Genomic DNA, 19,439 nt, shown 5'->3' with positions numbered 1-19,439 from the left:
ACATTTTTCTCTTTTCCTCTCATTTTTATCTTTCCAAATCGTTTCTGTTCTGCGGTGCAAATTGGATAGACCACAGTCTAACAAATTTCTTCACACTGAAAGTTTAGCCAATTTTCATCATTTTAACACACATGCACAGCTCTCGCGCGCGTAGGGCAGGTCCCAGCACCAATGATTCGTCACAGGCTGGCCATTTCCTGTGGTCGATCATGAGCTAGTCCCTCCCACGCACACAAGGACAGTACATTCTAATTTTTTTTTTTTTATTTATCTTCAAGTTGCATTCATTTACCACTTGATTTGCAAATTCTAACTTTAGTGTACACACACAATTTGATCTCTGGTCATTTGTCATTGGGCATACAAACAGCATTGTCATACTTCTTGCATGGACAAGAGCTCTAATAATCCAAAAAATGTTCCAATAATCTGACAATGACATGTTTTGCTGTCATATGGGCATCTATTCTTTCTTTCTCTGTATTAGCATGAGGGGTCAAAGGAGAGGAAGCTTGTCATGCTGTAAATGTGACTTTTCCTCTGCCTCTTCCTCTGCCCCTTGACTGGCACCGTTTTTCTTTTTCTAAAACACTCTCTTGACCAGTGTCCACGTTTCCCACAGTTCCAACAGTTGTCAGAATCTGATGGGGGTTTTGAATTATATGGTGGCCTTCAGCCTTGTTGGTCTCTCTCTCTTCCTCTCCCCTTTGGGAACTTTGGGAGAAGATCGTTGTATCTTCATTTAGATCATTATCATCATCTAGATGAAATACATCAGAACATTTGCCTTTTTGGATAACTTTTTCAGCATGCCTGCCCCACTGCATAGTTGTTGTATACAAGTTTTGCACACGAGCGGAATGCCTCTCTTGCTCTCCTGCTTGAGCTGCGGCTGGAGCCGTGGCCGGGACAGTGCGCCTGCGCACTGTGGCCTCATTGTCTTCCGGCCTGACAAACATGGTCGCAGCACTTTTCAACTTTCTGTCTTTTGGATTTATTCTCTTCTCTCTTGTGAAGCTTTCAACCACAGTCTAGCACAATTCAACTCTCTCTCTTTTCTTTTTCCACTTCAGCATGTATTACATACAATCAAGAAATCTACTCGCCATGAACTCATCTCCTTCAAGAGCTAGAGATTTATCGTTTTTATTTCCCATCTTAATTTGGTATTTTAGGTTTATACAATTATTATTATTATTATTATTATTATTAATTTTTTTTTTTCTTTGAGGATCCTCAATGCAAGTTTAAATTGACCTTTGAACAATTACTAGCCTGTATTATTTCCGTGGATCAATGCTAGAACTGCTATTTAGTCAATTTATCCTACCAGTCACACTTTCTCAACCACACAAATTTCTTATCCCTGCCAACGCGAAGTCCTCTTTTAAAAATAAAAGAGCTGCTTCATCCGGATAGGGGACTCTACAACACCCCTTCCTTCCCTGGGAACTAAAGACAACCGTCCAGTTACCCAGCCCTGCCAACGCGAAGTCCTCTTTTTAAAAAAATAAAAAGAGCTGCTTCATCCGGAGAGGGGACTCTACAACACCCCTTCCTTCCCTGGGAACTAAAGACAACCGTCCAGTTACCCAGCCCTGCCAACGCGAAGTTGTCCCCTTAGAACAGTGGTTGTCAAATCAGGGTACACGGAGGTACGTGAGATTTGACAAAATATTTTGAAAACCACTGCTCCAGAAGAGCCACTTCATCCAGAGGGGGACTCTACAACACCCCCTCCTTCCACAAGACTTCTTATCCTCTGTCTTGCCTATTTTTATTCCTGTGCACTTTTACGCGTTTCACAACAACACAATCACACAACTTTAGGGCTTTAACTCACTTGACCCCTGGTTCGTTGCATTTCCGGGTCCCGTCAACCACCTCTGTCAGACGAAGGCAGACTTAAGATGCTGGCCCAGCGAAGAAGTTCTCTTCCCAGGACTTTCTTTTCCAGGTCCTCCTAATGGACGCTGGCTTGTCGACAATGCAGCACGTCTTCCTCCGTCAGTCAGATGGCGGGTATGAGGGTCCCGGGTTTCGGCACCAAAATGTTAGGGTGGTGCTCACTCTAACTTATTTTGCAAGAACCACTCGGAGACAAGTTAGTCGTTTTGGGCACCTGCAGGCGGAGAGTCCATTCGTCACTGTGCGTACAGCAATGATCGAATGACGTCTGACTCTCGCTTCCCACAAGACCATCTTTATTAGGAGAAAAAGGGTGGGGGTGACAGTGGACTGAATAGAAAAGTAAAAAAGGCCCTTGACCTCTAGATTAGCAGGGCAGGGGATGTTTTACGACATTGTGTAGGATGGAACAAGCTAGGTTATTTATTACTGGTTACACACCAACATAAGCATAAAACTAATCTACCAAGGTTATTCATTACTGGTTACATACATTCCAACATAATCATATGATCAAGATAGTTTTGGAAAACCCTGACAGAGGGTCTTTTGTCACTTGTCACTAGAACCGGCCGCGTAGTGGTAGGTTAAGAACCACTGATTTAGATGTTTGTTTTTAACAGATGTGCCAACATGATCTTTAATTATATAGCATTTTCACATGCGCTTGTATTTGATAACCACAAGCATGAAAGCACACTAGCCCTTTATGATGAATAAAATAAATAATAATAATAATAATAATAATAATTCATTAAATTTGTATAGCGCTTTTCAAGAACCCAAAGACGCTTACAGGGAACAAGGCAAAGACATACATGAGGGGGGGGGACGGGGAGGAAACAATCGGATAAACTTAAGAAGAGGAAACCAGTTATGGGTAGGGGAGGTCATACGCTTGGGAGAAGAGGTAAGTTTTTAGACGGGACTTCAATATGGGGAGTGTGGGTGAGTCACAGACAGACTGGGGGAGAGAGTTCCAGAGTCGGGGTGATGTGCAGGAGAAGGCTCTGTCACCGAAGTATTTGAGTTTGGATTTTGGGACTGTCAGACGTGAAGTATTGGAGGATCGGAGGGGACGGTTGGGGCAGTAGGGGACAAGGAGGTCGGATAGGTAAGTGGGAGCCAGGTGGTGAAGTGCTTCGAAGGTGAGAAGGAGTATCTTGAAGATGATATGCTCCTTCATGGGGAGCCAGTGAAGAGAGTGGAGAACAGGAGTGATGTGTTCACGGGAGCGGGTGTGGGTAAGGAGGCGGGCAGCGGAGTTTTGGACTAGTTGAAGTCTCTGGAGTGAGTGAGTTATAATTTAGTTACTGGGGTGCCTGCAGTTAACACAAACTGTCACACAAAAACCACTGCAGTTACATAACTACTGCAAACACAGGTTAACACCATTCGGTAGACAGCATACCCAACAATAGTTCCCATAAACAAAATAACTCCCCGTCGGGGAATCGAACCCCGGTCTTCCGCGTGACAGGCGGAGATACTGTCCACTATACTAACGAGGAACACATTTAATTAACTAGAACCGGCCGTGTAGTGGTAGGTTAAGAACCACTGATTCGCTTGAATTTGATAACCAGAAGCATGAAAGCACACTAGCCCCTTATGACGAATAAAAAAAATGGATCTCGTTTTCCCTCGCCCGGACGCGGGTCACCGGGGCCCCCCTCTGGAGCCAGGCCTGGAGGCGGGGCTCGAAGGCGAGCATCTGGTGGCCGGGCCAGACTAAACTTAAGAAGAGGAAACCAGTTATGGGTAGGGGAGGTCATACGCTTGGGAGAAGAGGTAAGTTTTTAGACGGGACTTCAATATGGGGAGTGTGGGTGAGTCACAGACAGACTGGGGGAGAGAGTTCCAGAGTCGGGGTGATGTGCAGGAGAAGGCTCTGTCACCGAAGGATTTGAGTTTGGATTTTGGGACTGTCAGACGTGAAGTATTGGAGGATCGGAGGGGACGGTTGGGGCAGTAGGGGACAAGGAGGTCGGATAGGTAAGTGGGAGCCAGGTGGTGAAGTGCTTCGAAGGTGAGAAGGAGTATCTTGAAGATGATATGCTCCTTCATGGGGAGCCAGTGAAGAGAGTGGAGAACAGGAGTGATGTGTTCACGGGAGCGGGTGTGGGTAAGGAGGCGGGCAGCGGAGTTTTGGACTAGTTGAAGTCTCTGGAGTGAGTGAGTTATAATTTAGTTACTGGGGTGCCTGCAGTTAACACAAACTGTCACACAAAAACCACTGCAGTTACATAACTACTGCAAACACAGGTTAACACCATTCGGTAGACAGCATACCCAACAATAGTTCCCATAAACAAAGTAACTCCCCGTCGGGGAATCGAACCCCGGTCTTCCGCGTGACAGGCGGAGATACTGTCCACTATACTAACGAGGAACACATTTAATTAACTAGAACCGGCCGTGTAGTGGTAGGTTAAGAACCACTGATTCGCTTGAATTTGATAACCAGAAGCATGAAAGCACACTAGCCCCTTATGACGAATAAAAAAAATGGATCTCGTTTTCCCTCGCCCGGACGCGGGTCACCGGGGCCCCCCTCTGGAGCCAGGCCTGGAGGCGGGGCTCGAAGGCGAGCATCTGGTGGCCGGGCCAGACTAAACTTAAGAAGAGGAAACCAGTTATGGGTAGGGGAGGTCATACGCTTGGGAGAAGAGGTAAGTTTTTAGACGGGACTTCAATATGGGGAGTGTGGGTGAGTCACAGACAGACTGGGGGAGAGAGTTCCAGAGTCGGGGTGATGTGCAGGAGAAGGCTCTGTCACCGAAGGATTTGAGTTTGGATTTTGGGACTGTCAGACGTGAAGTATTGGAGGATCGGAGGGGACGGTTGGGGCAGTAGGGGACAAGGAGGTCGGATAGGTAAGTGGGAGCCAGGTGGTGAAGTGCTTCGAAGGTGAGAAGGAGTATCTTGAAGATGATATGCTCCTTCATGGGGAGCCAGTGAAGAGAGTGGAGAACAGGAGTGATGTGTTCACGGGAGCGGGTGTGGGTAAGGAGGCGGGCAGCGGAGTTTTGGACTAGTTGAAGTCTCTGGAGTGAGTGAGTTATAATTTAGTTACTGGGGTGCCTGCAGTTAACACAAACTGTCACACAAAAACCACTGCAGTTACATAACTACTGCAAACACAGGTTAACACCATTCGGTAGACAGCATACCCAACAATAGTTCCCATAAACAAAGTAACTCCCCGTCGGGGAATCGAACCCCGGTCTTCCGCGTGACAGGCGGAGATACTGTCCACTATACTAACGAGGAACACATTTAATTAACTAGAACCGGCCGTGTAGTGGTAGGTTAAGAACCACTGATTCGCTTGAATTTGATAACCAGAAGCATGAAAGCACACTAGCCCCTTATGACGAATAAAAAAAATGGATCTCGTTTTCCCTCGCCCGGACGCGGGTCACCGGGGCCCCCCTCTGGAGCCAGGCCTGGAGGCGGGGCTCGAAGGCGAGCATCTGGTGGCCGGGCCAGACTAAACTTAAGAAGAGGAAACCAGTTATGGGTAGGGGAGGTCATACGCTTGGGAGAAGAGGTAAGTTTTTAGACGGGACTTCAATATGGGGAGTGTGGGTGAGTCACAGACAGACTGGGGGAGAGAGTTCCAGAGTCGGGGTGATGTGCAGGAGAAGGCTCTGTCACCGAAGGATTTGAGTTTGGATTTTGGGACTGTCAGACGTGAAGTATTGGAGGATCGGAGGGGACGGTTGGGGCAGTAGGGGACAAGGAGGTCGGATAGGTAAGTGGGAGCCAGGTGGTGAAGTGCTTCGAAGGTGAGAAGGAGTATCTTGAAGATGATATGCTCCTTCATGGGGAGCCAGTGAAGAGAGTGGAGAACAGGAGTGATGTGTTCACGGGAGCGGGTGTGGGTAAGGAGGCGGGCAGCGGAGTTTTGGACTAGTTGAAGTCTCTGGAGTGAGTGAGTTATAATTTAGTTACTGGGGTGCCTGCAGTTAACACAAACTGTCACACAAAAACCACTGCAGTTACATAACTACTGCAAACACAGGTTAACACCATTCGGTAGACAGCATACCCAACAATAGTTCCCATAAACAAAATAACTCCCCGTCGGGGAATCGAACCCCGGTCTTCCGCGTGACAGGCGGAGATACTGTCCACTATAGTAACGAGGAACACATTTAATTAACTAGAACCGGCCGTGTAGTGGTAGGTTAAGAACCACTGATGCGCTTGAATTTGATAACCAGAAGCATGAAAGCACACTAGCCCCTTATGACGAATAAAAAAAATGGATCTCGTTTTCCCTCGCCCGGACGCGGGTCACCGGGGCCCCCCTCTGGAGCCAGGCCTGGAGGCGGGGCTCGAAGGCGAGCATCTGGTGGCCGGGCCAGACTAAACTTAAGAAGAGGAAACCAGTTATGGGTAGGGGAGGTCATACGCTTGGGAGAAGAGGTAAGTTTTTAGACGGGACTTCAATATGGGGAGTGTGGGTGAGTCACAGACAGACTGGGGGAGATAGTTCCAGAGTCGGGGTGATGTGCAGGAGAAGGCTCTGTCACCGAAGGATTTGAGTTTGGATTTTGGGACTGTCAGACGTGAAGTATTGGAGGATCGGAGGGGACGGTTGGGGCAGTAGGGGACAAGGAGGTCGGATAGGTAAGTGGGAGCCAGGTGGTGAAGTGCTTCGAAGGTGAGAAGGAGTATCTTGAAGATGATATGCTCCTTCATGGGGAGCCAGTGAAGAGAGTGGAGAACAGGAGTGATGTGTTCACGGGAGCGGGTGTGGATAAGGAGGCGGGCAGCGGAGTTTTGGACTAGTTGAAGTCTCTGGAGTGAGTGAGTTATAATTTAGTTACTGGGGTGCCTGCAGTTAACACAAACTGTCACACAAAAACCACTGCAGTTACATAACTACTGCAAACACAGGTTAACACCATTCGGTAGACAGCATACCCAACAATAGTTCCCATAAACAAAATAACTCCCCGTCGGGGAATCGAACCCCGGTCTTCCGCGTGACAGGCGGAGATACTGTCCACTATACTAACGAGGAACACATTTAATTAACTAGAACCGGCCGTGTAGTGGTAGGTTAAGAACCACTGATTCGCTTGAATTTGATAACCAGAAGCATGAAAGCACACTAGCCCCTTATGACGAATAAAAAAAATGGATCTCGTTTTCCCTCGCCCGGACGCGGGTCACCGGGGCCCCCCTCTGGAGCCAGGCCTGGAGGCGGGGCTCGAAGGCGAGCATCTGGTGGCCGGGCCGGACTAAACTTAAGAAGAGGAAACCAGTTATGGGTAGGGGAGGTCATACGCTTGGGAGAAGAGGTAAGTTTTTAGACGGGACTTCAATATGGGGAGTGTGGGTGAGTCACAGACAGACTGGGGGAGAGAGTTCCAGAGTCGGGGTGATGTGCAGGAGAAGGCTCTGTCACCGAAGGATTTGAGTTTGGATTTTGGGACTGTCAGACGTGAAGTATTGGAGGATCGGAGGGGACGGTTGGGGCAGTAGGGGACAAGGAGGTCGGATAGGTAAGTGGGAGCCAGGTGGTGAAGTGCTTCGAAGGTGAGAAGGAGTATCTTGAAGATGATATGCTCCTTCATGGGGAGCCAGTGAAGAGAGTGGAGAACAGGAGTGATGTGTTCACGGGAGCGGGTGTGGGTAAGGAGGCGGGCAGCGGAGTTTTGGACTAGTTGAAGTCTCTGGAGTGAGTGAGTTATAATTTAGTTACTGGGGTGCCTGCAGTTAACACAAACTGTCACACAAAAACCACTGCAGTTACATAACTACTGCAAACACAGGTTAACACCATTCGGTAGACAGCATACCCAACAATAGTTCCCATAAACAAAATAACTCCCCGTCGGGGAATCGAACCCCGGTCTTCCGCGTGACAGGCGGAGATACTGTCCACTATAGTAACGAGGAACACATTTAATTAACTAGAACCGGCCGTGTAGTGGTAGGTTAAGAACCACTGATGCGCTTGAATTTGATAACCAGAAGCATGAAAGCACACTAGCCCCTTATGACGAATAAAAAAAATGGATCTCGTTTTCCCTCGCCCGGACGCGGGTCACCGGGGCCCCCCTCTGGAGCCAGGCCTGGAGGCGGGGCTCGAAGGCGAGCATCTGGTGGCCGGGCCAGACTAAACTTAAGAAGAGGAAACCAGTTATGGGTAGGGGAGGTCATACGCTTGGGAGAAGAGGTAAGTTTTTAGACGGGACTTCAATATGGGGAGTGTGGGTGAGTCACAGACAGACTGGGGGAGATAGTTCCAGAGTCGGGGTGATGTGCAGGAGAAGGCTCTGTCACCGAAGGATTTGAGTTTGGATTTTGGGACTGTCAGACGTGAAGTATTGGAGGATCGGAGGGGACGGTTGGGGCAGTAGGGGACAAGGAGGTCGGATAGGTAAGTGGGAGCCAGGTGGTGAAGTGCTTCGAAGGTGAGAAGGAGTATCTTGAAGATGATATGCTCCTTCATGGGGAGCCAGTGAAGAGAGTGGAGAACAGGAGTGATGTGTTCACGGGAGCGGGTGTGGATAAGGAGGCGGGCAGCGGAGTTTTGGACTAGTTGAAGTCTCTGGAGTGAGTGAGTTATAATTTAGTTACTGGGGTGCCTGCAGTTAACACAAACTGTCACACAAAAACCACTGCAGTTACATAACTACTGCAAACACAGGTTAACACCATTCGGTAGACAGCATACCCAACAATAGTTCCCATAAACAAAATAACTCCCCGTCGGGGAATCGAACCCCGGTCTTCCGCGTGACAGGCGGAGATACTGTCCACTATACTAACGAGGAACACATTTAATTAACTAGAACCGGCCGTGTAGTGGTAGGTTAAGAACCACTGATTCGCTTGAATTTGATAACCAGAAGCATGAAAGCACACTAGCCCCTTATGACGAATAAAAAAAATGGATCTCGTTTTCCCTCGCCCGGACGCGGGTCACCGGGGCCCCCCTCTGGAGCCAGGCCTGGAGGCGGGGCTCGAAGGCGAGCATCTGGTGGCCGGGCCGGACTAAACTTAAGAAGAGGAAACCAGTTATGGGTAGGGGAGGTCATACGCTTGGGAGAAGAGGTAAGTTTTTAGACGGGACTTCAATATGGGGAGTGTGGGTGAGTCACAGACAGACTGGGGGAGAGAGTTCCAGAGTCGGGGTGATGTGCAGGAGAAGGCTCTGTCACCGAAGGATTTGAGTTTGGATTTTGGGACTGTCAGACGTGAAGTATTGGAGGATCGGAGGGGACGGTTGGGGCAGTAGGGGACAAGGAGGTCGGATAGGTAAGTGGGAGCCAGGTGGTGAAGTGCTTCGAAGGTGAGAAGGAGTATCTTGAAGATGATATGCTCCTTCATGGGGAGCCAGTGAAGAGAGTGGAGAACAGGAGTGATGTGTTCACGGGAGCGGGTGTGGGTAAGGAGGCGGGCAGCGGAGTTTTGGACTAGTTGAAGTCTCTGGAGTGAGTGAGTTATAATTTAGTTACTGGGGTGCCTGCAGTTAACACAAACTGTCACACAAAAACCACTGCAGTTACATAACTACTGCAAACACAGGTTAACACCATTCGGTAGACAGCATACCCAACAATAGTTCCCATAAACAAAGTAACTCCCCGTCGGGGAATCGAACCCCGGTCTTCCGCGTGACAGGCGGAGATACTGTCCACTATACTAACGAGGAACACATTTAATTAACTAGAACCGGCCGTGTAGTGGTAGGTTAAGAACCACTGATGCGCTTGAATTTGATAACCAGAAGCATGAAAGCACACTAGCCCCTTATGACGAATAAAAAAAATGGATCTCGTTTTCCCTCGCCCGGACGCGGGTCACCGGGGCCCCCCTCTGGAGCCAGGCCTGGAGGCGGGGCTCGAAGGCGAGCATCTGGTGGCCGGGCCAGACTAAACTTAAGAAGAGGAAACCAGTTATGGGTAGGGGAGGTCATACGCTTGGGAGAAGAGGTAAGTTTTTAGACGGGACTTCAATATGGGGAGTGTGGGTGAGTCACAGACAGACTGGGGGAGAGAGTTCCAGAGTCGGGGTGATGTGCAGGAGAAGGCTCTGTCACCGAAGGATTTGAGTTTGGATTTTGGGACTGTCAGACGTGAAGTATTGGAGGATCGGAGGGGACGGTTGGGGCAGTAGGGGACAAGGAGGTCGGATAGGTAAGTGGGAGCCAGGTGGTGAAGTGCTTCGAAGGTGAGAAGGAGTATCTTGAAGATGATATGCTCCTTCATGGGGAGCCAGTGAAGAGAGTGGAGAACAGGAGTGATGTGTTCACGGGAGCGGGTGTGGGTAAGGAGGCGGGCAGCGGAGTTTTGGACTAGTTGAAGTCTCTGGAGTGAGTGAGTTATAATTTAGTTACTGGGGTGCCTGCAGTTAACACAAACTGTCACACAAAAACCACTGCAGTTACATAACTACTGCAAACACAGGTTAACACCATTCGGTAGACAGCATACCCAACAATAGTTCCCATAAACAAAATAACTCCCCGTCGGGGAATCGAACCCCGGTCTTCCGCGTGACAGGCGGAGATACTGTCCACTATACTAACGAGGAACACATTTAATTAACTAGAACCGGCCGTGTAGTGGTAGGTTAAGAACCACTGATTCGCTTGAATTTGATAACCAGAAGCATGAAAGCACACTAGCCCCTTATGACGAATAAAAAAAATGGATCTCGTTTTCCCTCGCCCGGACGCGGGTCACCGGGGCCCCCCTCTGGAGCCAGGCCTGGAGGCGGGGCTCGAAGGCGAGCATCTGGTGGCCGGGCCGGACTAAACTTAAGAAGAGGAAACCAGTTATGGGTAGGGGAGGTCATACGCTTGGGAGAAGAGGTAAGTTTTTAGACGGGACTTCAATATGGGGAGTGTGGGTGAGTCACAGACAGACTGGGGGAGAGTGTTCCAGAGTCGGGGTGATGTGCAGGAGAAGGCTCTGTCACCGAAGGATTTGAGTTTGGATTTTGGGACTGTCAGACGTGAAGTATTGGAGGATCGGAGGGGACGGTTGGGGCAGTAGGGGACAAGGAGGTCGGATAGGTAAGTGGGAGCCAGGTGGTGAAGTGCTTCGAAGGTGAGAAGGAGTATCTTGAAGATGATATGCTCCTTCATGGGGAGCCAGTGAAGAGAGTGGAGAACAGGAGTGATGTGTTCACGGGAGCGGGTGTGGGTAAGGAGGCGGGCAGCGGAGTTTTGGACTAGTTGAAGTCTCTGGAGTGAGTGAGTTATAATTTAGTTACTGGGGTGCCTGCAGTTAACACAAACTGTCACACAAAAACCACTGCAGTTACATAACTACTGCAAACACAGGTTAACACCATTCGGTAGACAGCATACCCAACAATAGTTCCCATAAACAAAATAACTCCCCGTCGGGGAATCGAACCCCGGTCTTCCGCGTGACAGGCGGAGATACTGTCCACTATACTAACGAGGAACACATTTAATTAACTAGAACCGGCCGTGTAGTGGTAGGTTAAGAACCACTGATTCGCTTGAATTTGATAACCAGAAGCATGAAAGCACACTAGCCCCTTATGACGAATAAAAAAAATGGATCTCGTTTTCCCTCGCCCGGACGCGGGTCACCGGGGCCCCCCTCTGGAGCCAGGCCTGGAGGCGGGGCTCGAAGGCGAGCATCTGGTGGCCGGGCCAGACTAAACTTAAGAAGAGGAAACCAGTTATGGGTAGGGGAGGTCATACGCTTGGGAGAAGAGGTAAGTTTTTAGACGGGACTTCAATATGGGGAGTGTGGGTGAGTCACAGACAGACTGGGGGAGAGAGTTCCAGAGTCGGGGTGATGTGCAGGAGAAGGCTCTGTCACCGAAGGATTTGAGTTTGGATTTTGGGACTGTCAGACGTGAAGTATTGGAGGATCGGAGGGGACGGTTGGGGCAGTAGGGGACAAGGAGGTCGGATAGGTAAGTGGGAGCCAGGTGGTGAAGTGCTTCGAAGGTGAGAAGGAGTATCTTGAAGATGATATGCTCCTTCATGGGGAGCCAGTGAAGAGAGTGGAGAACAGGAGTGATGTGTTCACGGGAGCGGGTGTGGGTAAGGAGGCGGGCAGCGGAGTTTTGGACTAGTTGAAGTCTCTGGAGTGAGTGAGTTATAATTTAGTTACTGGGGTGCCTGCAGTTAACACAAACTGTCACACAAAAACCACTGCAGTTACATAACTACTGCAAACACAGGTTAACACCATTCGGTAGACAGCATACCCAACAATAGTTCCCATAAACAAAATAACTCCCCGTCGGGGAATCGAACCCCGGTCTTCCGCGTGACAGGCGGAGATACTGTCCACTATACTAACGAGGAACACATTTAATTAACTAGAACCGGCCGTGTAGTGGTAGGTTAAGAACCACTGATTCGCTTGAATTTGATAACCAGAAGCATGAAAGCACACTAGCCCCTTATGACGAATAAAAAAAATGGATCTCGTTTTCCCTCGCCCGGACGCGGGTCACCGGGGCCCCCCTCTGGAGCCAGGCCTGGAGGCGGGGCTCGAAGGCGAGCATCTGGTGGCCGGGCCGGACTAAACTTAAGAAGAGGAAACCAGTTATGGGTAGGGGAGGTCATACGCTTGGGAGAAGAGGTAAGTTTTTAGACGGGACTTCAATATGGGGAGTGTGGGTGAGTCACAGACAGACTGGGGGAGAGTGTTCCAGAGTCGGGGTGATGTGCAGGAGAAGGCTCTGTCACCGAAGGATTTGAGTTTGGATTTTGGGACTGTCAGACGTGAAGTATTGGAGGATCGGAGGGGACGGTTGGGGCAGTAGGGGACAAGGAGGTCGGATAGGTAAGTGGGAGCCAGGTGGTGAAGTGCTTCGAAGGTGAGAAGGAGTATCTTGAAGATGATATGCTCCTTCATGGGGAGCCAGTGAAGAGAGTGGAGAACAGGAGTGATGTGTTCACGGGAGCGGGTGTGGGTAAGGAGGCGGGCAGCGGAGTTTTGGACTAGTTGAAGTCTCTGGAGTGAGTGAGTTATAATTTAGTTACTGGGGTGCCTGCAGTTAACACAAACTGTCACACAAAAACCACTGCAGTTACATAACTACTGCAAACACAGGTTAACACCATTCGGTAGACAGCATACCCAACAATAGTTCCCATAAACAAAATAACTCCCCGTCGGGGAATCGAACCCCGGTCTTCCGCGTGACAGGCGGAGATACTGTCCACTATACTAACGAGGAACACATTTATTTAACTAGAACCGGCCGTGTAGTGGTAGGTTAAGAACCACTGATTCGCTTGAATTTGATAACCAGAAGCATGAAAGCACACTAGCCCCTTATGACGAATAAAAAAAATGGATCTCGTTTTCCCTCGCCCGGACGCGGGTCACCGGGGCCCCCCTCTGGAGCCAGGCCTGGAGGCGGGGCTCGAAGGCGAGCATCTGGTGGCCGGGCCAGACTAAACTTAAGAAGAGGAAACCAGTTATGGGTAGGGGAGGTCATACGCTTGGGAGAAGAGGTAAGTTTTTAGACGGGACTTCAATATGGGGAGTGTGGGTGAGTCACAGACAGACTGGGGGAGAGAGTTCCAGAGTCGGGGTGATGTGCAGGAGAAGGCTCTGTCACCGAAGGATTTGAGTTTGGATTTTGGGACTGTCAGACGTGAAGTATTGGAGGATCGGAGGGGACGGTTGGGGCAGTAGGGGACAAGGAGGTCGGATAGGTAAGTGGGAGCCAGGTGGTGAAGTGCTTCGAAGGTGAGAAGGAGTATCTTGAAGATGATATGCTCCTTCATGGGGAGCCAGTGAAGAGAGTGGAGAACAGGAGTGATGTGTTCACGGGAGCGGGTGTGGGTAAGGAGGCGGGCAGCGGAGTTTTGGACTAGTTGAAGTCTCTGGAGTGAGTGAGTTATAATTTAGTTACTGGGGTGCCTGCAGTTAACACAAACTGTCACACAAAAACCACTGCAGTTACATAACTACTGCAAACACAGGTTAACACCATTCGGTAGACAGCATACCCAACAATAGTTCCCATAAACAAAATAACTCCCCGTCGGGGAATCGAACCCCGGTCTTCCGCGTGACAGGCGGAGATACTGTCCACTATACTAACGAGGAACACATTTAATTAACTAGAACCGGCCGTGTAGTGGTAGGTTAAGAACCACTGATTCGCTTGAATTTGATAACCAGAAGCATGAAAGCACACTAGCCCCTTATGACGAATAAAAAAAATGGATCTCGTTTTCCCTCGCCCGGACGCGGGTCACCGGGGCCCCCCTCTGGAGCCAGGCCTGGAGGCGGGGCTCGAAGGCGAGCATCTGGTGGCCGGGCCAGACTAAACTTAAGAAGAGGAAACCAGTTATGGGTAGGGGAGGTCATACGCTTGGGAGAAGAGGTAAGTTTTTAGACGGGACTTCAATATGGGGAGTGTGGGTGAGTCACAGACAGACTGGGGGAGAGAGTTCCAGAGTCGGGGTGATGTGCAGGAGAAGGCTCTGTCACCGAAGGATTTGAGTTTGGATTTTGGGACTGTCAGACGTGAAGTATTGGAGGATCGGAGGGGACGGTTGGGGCAGTAGGGGACAAGGAGGTCGGATAGGTAAGTGGGAGCCAGGTGGTGAAGTGCTTCGAAGGTGAGAAGGAGTATCTTGAAGATGATATGCTCCTTCATGGGGAGCCAGTGAAGAGAGTGGAGAACAGGAGTGATGTGTTCACGGGAGCGGGTGTGGGTAAGGAGGCGGGCAGCGGAGTTTTGGACTAGTTGAAGTCTCTGGAGTGAGTGAGTTATAATTTAGTTACTGGGGTGCCTGCAGTTAACACAAACTGTCACACAAAAACCACTGCAGTTACATAACTACTGCAAACACAGGTTAACACCATTCGGTAGACAGCATACCCAACAATAGTTCCCATAAACAAAGTAACTCCCCGTCGGGGAATCGAACCCCGGTCTTCCGCGTGACAGGCGGAGATACTGTCCACTATACTAACGAGGAACACATTTAATTAACTAGAACCGGCCGTGTAGTGGTAGGTTAAGAACCACTGATGCGCTTGAATTTGATAACCAGAAGCATGAAAGCACACTAGCCCCTTATGACGAATAAAAAAAATGGATCTCGTTTTCCCTCGCCCGGACGCGGGTCACCGGGGCCCCCCTCTGGAGCCAGGCCTGGAGGCGGGGCTCGAAGGCGAGCATCTGGTGGCCGGGCCAGACTAAACTTAAGAAGAGGAAACCAGTTATGGGTAGGGGAGGTCATACGCTTGGGAGAAGAGGTAAGTTTTTAGACGGGACTTCAATATGGGGAGTGTGGGTGAGTCACAGACAGACTGGGGGAGAGAGTTCCAGAGTCGGGGTGATGTGCAGGAGAAGGCTCTGTCACCGAAGGATTTGAGTTTGGATTTTGGGACTGTCAGACGTGAAGTATTGGAGGATCGGAGGGGACGGTTGGGGCAGTAGGGGACAAGGAGGTCGGATAGGTAAGTGGGAGCCAGGTGGTGAAGTGCTTCGAAGGTGAGAAGGAGTATCTTGAAGATGATATGCTCCTTCATGGGGAGCCAGTGAAGAGAGTGGAGAACAGGAGTGATGTGTTCACGGGAGCGGGTGTGGGTAAGGAGGCGGGCAGCGGAGTTTTGGACTAGTTGAAGTCTCTGGAGTGAGTGAGTTATAATTTAGTTACTGGGGTGCCTGCAGTTAACACAAACTGTCACACAAAAACCACTGCAGTTACATAACTACTGCAAACACAGGTTAACACCATTCGGTAGACAGCATACCCAACAATAGTTCCCATAAACAAAATAACTCCCCGTCGGGGAATCGAACCCCGGTCTTCCGCGTGACAGGCGGAGATACTGTCCACTATACTAACGAGGAACACATTTAATTAACTAGAACCGGCCGTGTAGTGGTAGGTTAAGAACCACTGATTCGCTTGAATTTGATAACCAGAAGCATGAAAGCACACTAGCCCCTTATGACGAATAAAAAAAATGGATCTCGTTTTCCCTCGCCCGGACGCGGGTCACCGGGGCCCCCCTCTGGAGCCAGGCCTGGAGGCGGGGCTCGAAGGCGAGCATCTGGTGGCCGGGCCGGACTAAACTTAAGAAGAGGAAACCAGTTATGGGTAGGGGAGGTCATACGCTTGGGAGAAGAGGTAAGTTTTTAGACGGGACTTCAATATGGGGAGTGTGGGTGAGTCACAGACAGACTGGGGGAGAGTGTTCCAGAGTCGGGGTGATGTGCAGGAGAAGGCTCTGTCACCGAAGGATTTGAGTTTGGATTTTGGGACTGTCAGACGTGAAGTATTGGAGGATCGGAGGGGACGGTTGGGGCAGTAGGGGACAAGGAGGTCGGATAGGTAAGTGGGAGCCAGGTGGTGAAGTGCTTCGAAGGTGAGAAGGAGTATCTTGAAGATGATATGCTCCTTCATGGGGAGCCAGTGAAGAGAGTGGAGAACAGGAGTGATGTGTTCACGGGAGCGGGTGTGGGTAAGGAGGCGGGCAGCGGAGTTTTGGACTAGTTGAAGTCTCTGGAGTGAGTGAGTTATAATTTAGTTACTGGGGTGCCTGCAGTTAACACAAACTGTCACACAAAAACCACTGCAGTTACATAACTACTGCAAACACAGGTTAACACCATTCGGTAGACAGCATACCCAACAATAGTTCCCATAAACAAAATAACTCCCCGTCGGGGAATCGAACCCCGGTCTTCCGCGTGACAGGCGGAGATACTGTCCACTATACTAACGAGGAACACATTTAATTAACTAGAACCGGCCGTGTAGTGGTAGGTTAAGAACCACTGATTCGCTTGAATTTGATAACCAGAAGCATGAAAGCACACTAGCCCCTTATGACGAATAAAAAAAATGGATCTCGTTTTCCCTCGCCCGGACGCGGGTCACCGGGGCCCCCCTCTGGAGCCAGGCCTGGAGGCGGGGCTCGAAGGCGAGCATCTGGTGGCCGGGCCAGACTAAACTTAAGAAGAGGAAACCAGTTATGGGTAGGGGAGGTCATACGCTTGGGAGAAGAGGTAAGTTTTTAGACGGGACTTCAATATGGGGAGTGTGGGTGAGTCACAGACAGACTGGGGGAGAGAGTTCCAGAGTCGGGGTGATGTGCAGGAGAAGGCTCTGTCACCGAAGGATTTGAGTTTGGATTTTGGGACTGTCAGACGTGAAGTATTGGAGGATCGGAGGGGACGGTTGGGGCAGTAGGGGACAAGGAGGTCGGATAGGTAAGTGGGAGCCAGGTGGTGAAGTGCTTCGAAGGTGAGAAGGAGTATCTTGAAGATGATATGCTCCTTCATGGGGAGCCAGTGAAGAGAGTGGAGAACAGGAGTGATGTGTTCACGGGAGCGGGTGTGGGTAAGGAGGCGGGCAGCGGAGTTTTGGACTAGTTGAAGTCTCTGGAGTGAGTGAGTTATAATTTAGTTACTGGGGTGCCTGCAGTTAACACAAACTGTCACACAAAAACCACTGCAGTTACATAACTACTGCAAACACAGGTTAACACCATTCGGTAGACAGCATACCCAACAATAGTTCCCATAAACAAAATAACTCCCCGTCGGGGAATCGAACCCCGGTCTTCCGCGTGACAGGCGGAGATACTGTCCACTATACTAACGAGGAACACATTTAATTAACTAGAACCGGCCGTGTAGTGGTAGGTTAAGAACCACTGATTCGCTTGAATTTGATAACCAGAAGCATGAAAGCACACTAGCCCCTTATGACGAATAAAAAAAATGGATCTCGTTTTCCCTCGCCCGGACGCGGGTCACCGGGGCCCCCCTCTGGAGCCAGGCCTGGAGGCGGGGCTCGAAGGCGAGCATCTGGTGGCCGGGCCGGACTAAACTTAAGAAGAGGAAACCAGTTATGGGTAGGGGAGGTCATACGCTTGGGAGAAGAGGTAAGTTTTTAGACGGGACTTCAATATGGGGAGTGTGGGTGAGTCACAGACAGACTGGGGGAGAGTGTTCCAGAGTCGGGGTGATGTGCAGGAGAAGGCTCTGTCACCGAAGGATTTGAGTTTGGATTTTGGGACTGTCAGACGTGAAGTATTGGAGGATCGGAGGGGACGGTTGGGGCAGTAGGGGACAAGGAGGTCGGATAGGTAAGTGGGAGCCAGGTGGTGAAGTGCTTCGAAGGTGAGAAGGAGTATCTTGAAGATGATATGCTCCTTCATGGGGAGCCAGTGAAGAGAGTGGAGAACAGGAGTGATGTGTTCACGGGAGCGGGTGTGGGTAAGGAGGCGGGCAGCGGAGTTTTGGACTAGTTGAAGTCTCTGGAGTGAGTGAGTTATAATTTAGTTACTGGGGTGCCTGCAGTTAACACAAACTGTCACACAAAAACCACTGCAGTTACATAACTACTGCAAACACAGGTTAACACCATTCGGTAGACAGCATACCCAACAATAGTTCCCATAAACAAAATAACTCCCCGTCGGGGAATCGAACCCCGGTCTTCCGCGTGACAGGCGGAGATACTGTCCACTATACTAACGAGGAACACATTTAATTAACTAGAACCGGCCGTGTAGTGGTAGGTTAAGAACCACTGATTCGCTTGAATTTGATAACCAGAAGCATGAAAGCACACTAGCCCCTTATGACGAATAAAAAAAATGGATCTCGTTTTCCCTCGCCCGGACGCGGGTCACCGGGGCCCCCCTCTGGAGCCAGGCCTGGAGGCGGGGCTCGAAGGCGAGCATCTGGTGGCCGGGCCAGACTAAACTTAAGAAGAGGAAACCAGTTATGGGTAGGGGAGGTCATACGCTTGGGAGAAGAGGTAAGTTTTTAGACGGGACTTCAATATGGGGAGTGTGGGTGAGTCACAGACAGACTGGGGGAGAGAGTTCCAGAGTCGGGGTGATGTGCAGGAGAAGGCTCTGTCACCGAAGGATTTGAGTTTGGATTTTGGGACTGTCAGACGTGAAGTATTGGAGGATCGGAGGGGACGGTTGGGGCAGTAGGGGACAAGGAGGTCGGATAGGTAAGTGGGAGCCAGGTGGTGAAGTGCTTCGAAGGTGAGAAGGAGTATCTTGAAGATGATATGCTCCTTCATGGGGAGCCAGTGAAGAGAGTGGAGAACAGGAGTGATGTGTTCACGGGAGCGGGTGTGGGTAAGGAGGCGGGCAGCGGAGTTTTGGACTAGTTGAAGTCTCTGGAGTGAGTGAGTTATAATTTAGTTACTGGGGTGCCTGCAGTTAACACAAACTGTCACACAAAAACCACTGCAGTTACATAACTACTGCAAACACAGGTTAACACCATTCATAGACAGCATACCCAACAATAGTTCCCATAAACAAAGTAACTCCCCGTCGGGGAATCGAACCCCGGTCTTCCGCGTGACAGGCGGAGATACTGTCCACTATACTAACGAGGAACACATTTAATTAACTAGAACCGGCCGTGTAGTGGTAGGTTAAGAACCACTGATGCGCTTGAATTTGATAACCAGAAGCATGAAAGCACACTAGCCCCTTATGACGAATAAAAAAAATGGATCTCGTTTTCCCTCGCCCGGACGCGGGTCACCGGGGCCCCCC

At 50.0% G+C, this 19,439-nt stretch overlaps 1 protein-coding gene and 17 non-coding genes across 19 annotated transcripts in view; 1 reads left to right on the top strand and 17 right to left on the bottom strand.

Moving 5' to 3' along the window:
• Nucleotides 1–19,439, top strand: part of LOC133151487 (VPS10 domain-containing receptor SorCS1) — a 214,455-nt gene that overhangs the window by 170,981 nt on the left and 24,035 nt on the right. The gene's annotated exons all lie outside the window — the stretch shown is intronic.
• trnad-guc (transfer RNA aspartic acid (anticodon GUC)) lies at nt 3,348–3,419 on the bottom strand. Its single transcript has one exon. It is a non-coding gene; the product is annotated as a tRNA-Asp (tRNA).
• On the bottom strand, nt 4,229–4,300 carry trnad-guc (transfer RNA aspartic acid (anticodon GUC)). Its single transcript has one exon. It is a non-coding gene; the product is annotated as a tRNA-Asp (tRNA).
• Nucleotides 5,110–5,181, bottom strand: trnad-guc (transfer RNA aspartic acid (anticodon GUC)). The gene has a single exon. It is a non-coding gene; the product is annotated as a tRNA-Asp (tRNA).
• On the bottom strand, nt 6,872–6,943 carry trnad-guc (transfer RNA aspartic acid (anticodon GUC)). The gene has a single exon. It is a non-coding gene; the product is annotated as a tRNA-Asp (tRNA).
• On the bottom strand, nt 8,634–8,705 carry trnad-guc (transfer RNA aspartic acid (anticodon GUC)). Its single transcript has one exon. It is a non-coding gene; the product is annotated as a tRNA-Asp (tRNA).
• Nucleotides 9,515–9,586, bottom strand: trnad-guc (transfer RNA aspartic acid (anticodon GUC)). The gene has a single exon. It is a non-coding gene; the product is annotated as a tRNA-Asp (tRNA).
• Nucleotides 10,396–10,467, bottom strand: trnad-guc (transfer RNA aspartic acid (anticodon GUC)). The gene has a single exon. It is a non-coding gene; the product is annotated as a tRNA-Asp (tRNA).
• trnad-guc (transfer RNA aspartic acid (anticodon GUC)) lies at nt 11,277–11,348 on the bottom strand. Its single transcript has one exon. It is a non-coding gene; the product is annotated as a tRNA-Asp (tRNA).
• On the bottom strand, nt 12,158–12,229 carry trnad-guc (transfer RNA aspartic acid (anticodon GUC)). Its single transcript has one exon. It is a non-coding gene; the product is annotated as a tRNA-Asp (tRNA).
• trnad-guc (transfer RNA aspartic acid (anticodon GUC)) lies at nt 13,039–13,110 on the bottom strand. The gene has a single exon. It is a non-coding gene; the product is annotated as a tRNA-Asp (tRNA).
• Nucleotides 13,920–13,991, bottom strand: trnad-guc (transfer RNA aspartic acid (anticodon GUC)). The gene has a single exon. It is a non-coding gene; the product is annotated as a tRNA-Asp (tRNA).
• Nucleotides 14,801–14,872, bottom strand: trnad-guc (transfer RNA aspartic acid (anticodon GUC)). Its single transcript has one exon. It is a non-coding gene; the product is annotated as a tRNA-Asp (tRNA).
• Nucleotides 15,682–15,753, bottom strand: trnad-guc (transfer RNA aspartic acid (anticodon GUC)). The gene has a single exon. It is a non-coding gene; the product is annotated as a tRNA-Asp (tRNA).
• Nucleotides 16,563–16,634, bottom strand: trnad-guc (transfer RNA aspartic acid (anticodon GUC)). The gene has a single exon. It is a non-coding gene; the product is annotated as a tRNA-Asp (tRNA).
• On the bottom strand, nt 17,444–17,515 carry trnad-guc (transfer RNA aspartic acid (anticodon GUC)). The gene has a single exon. It is a non-coding gene; the product is annotated as a tRNA-Asp (tRNA).
• On the bottom strand, nt 18,325–18,396 carry trnad-guc (transfer RNA aspartic acid (anticodon GUC)). The gene has a single exon. It is a non-coding gene; the product is annotated as a tRNA-Asp (tRNA).
• On the bottom strand, nt 19,205–19,276 carry trnad-guc (transfer RNA aspartic acid (anticodon GUC)). The gene has a single exon. It is a non-coding gene; the product is annotated as a tRNA-Asp (tRNA).

The sequence above is a fragment of the Syngnathus typhle genome, linkage group LG3 (genome assembly GCF_033458585.1).
Source record: "Syngnathus typhle isolate RoL2023-S1 ecotype Sweden linkage group LG3, RoL_Styp_1.0, whole genome shotgun sequence".
Classification (NCBI taxonomy): domain Eukaryota; kingdom Metazoa; phylum Chordata; class Actinopteri; order Syngnathiformes; family Syngnathidae; genus Syngnathus; species Syngnathus typhle.
Note: the sequence above shows the minus strand (reverse complement) of the source record. Positions and strands in the feature narration are given on the sequence as shown.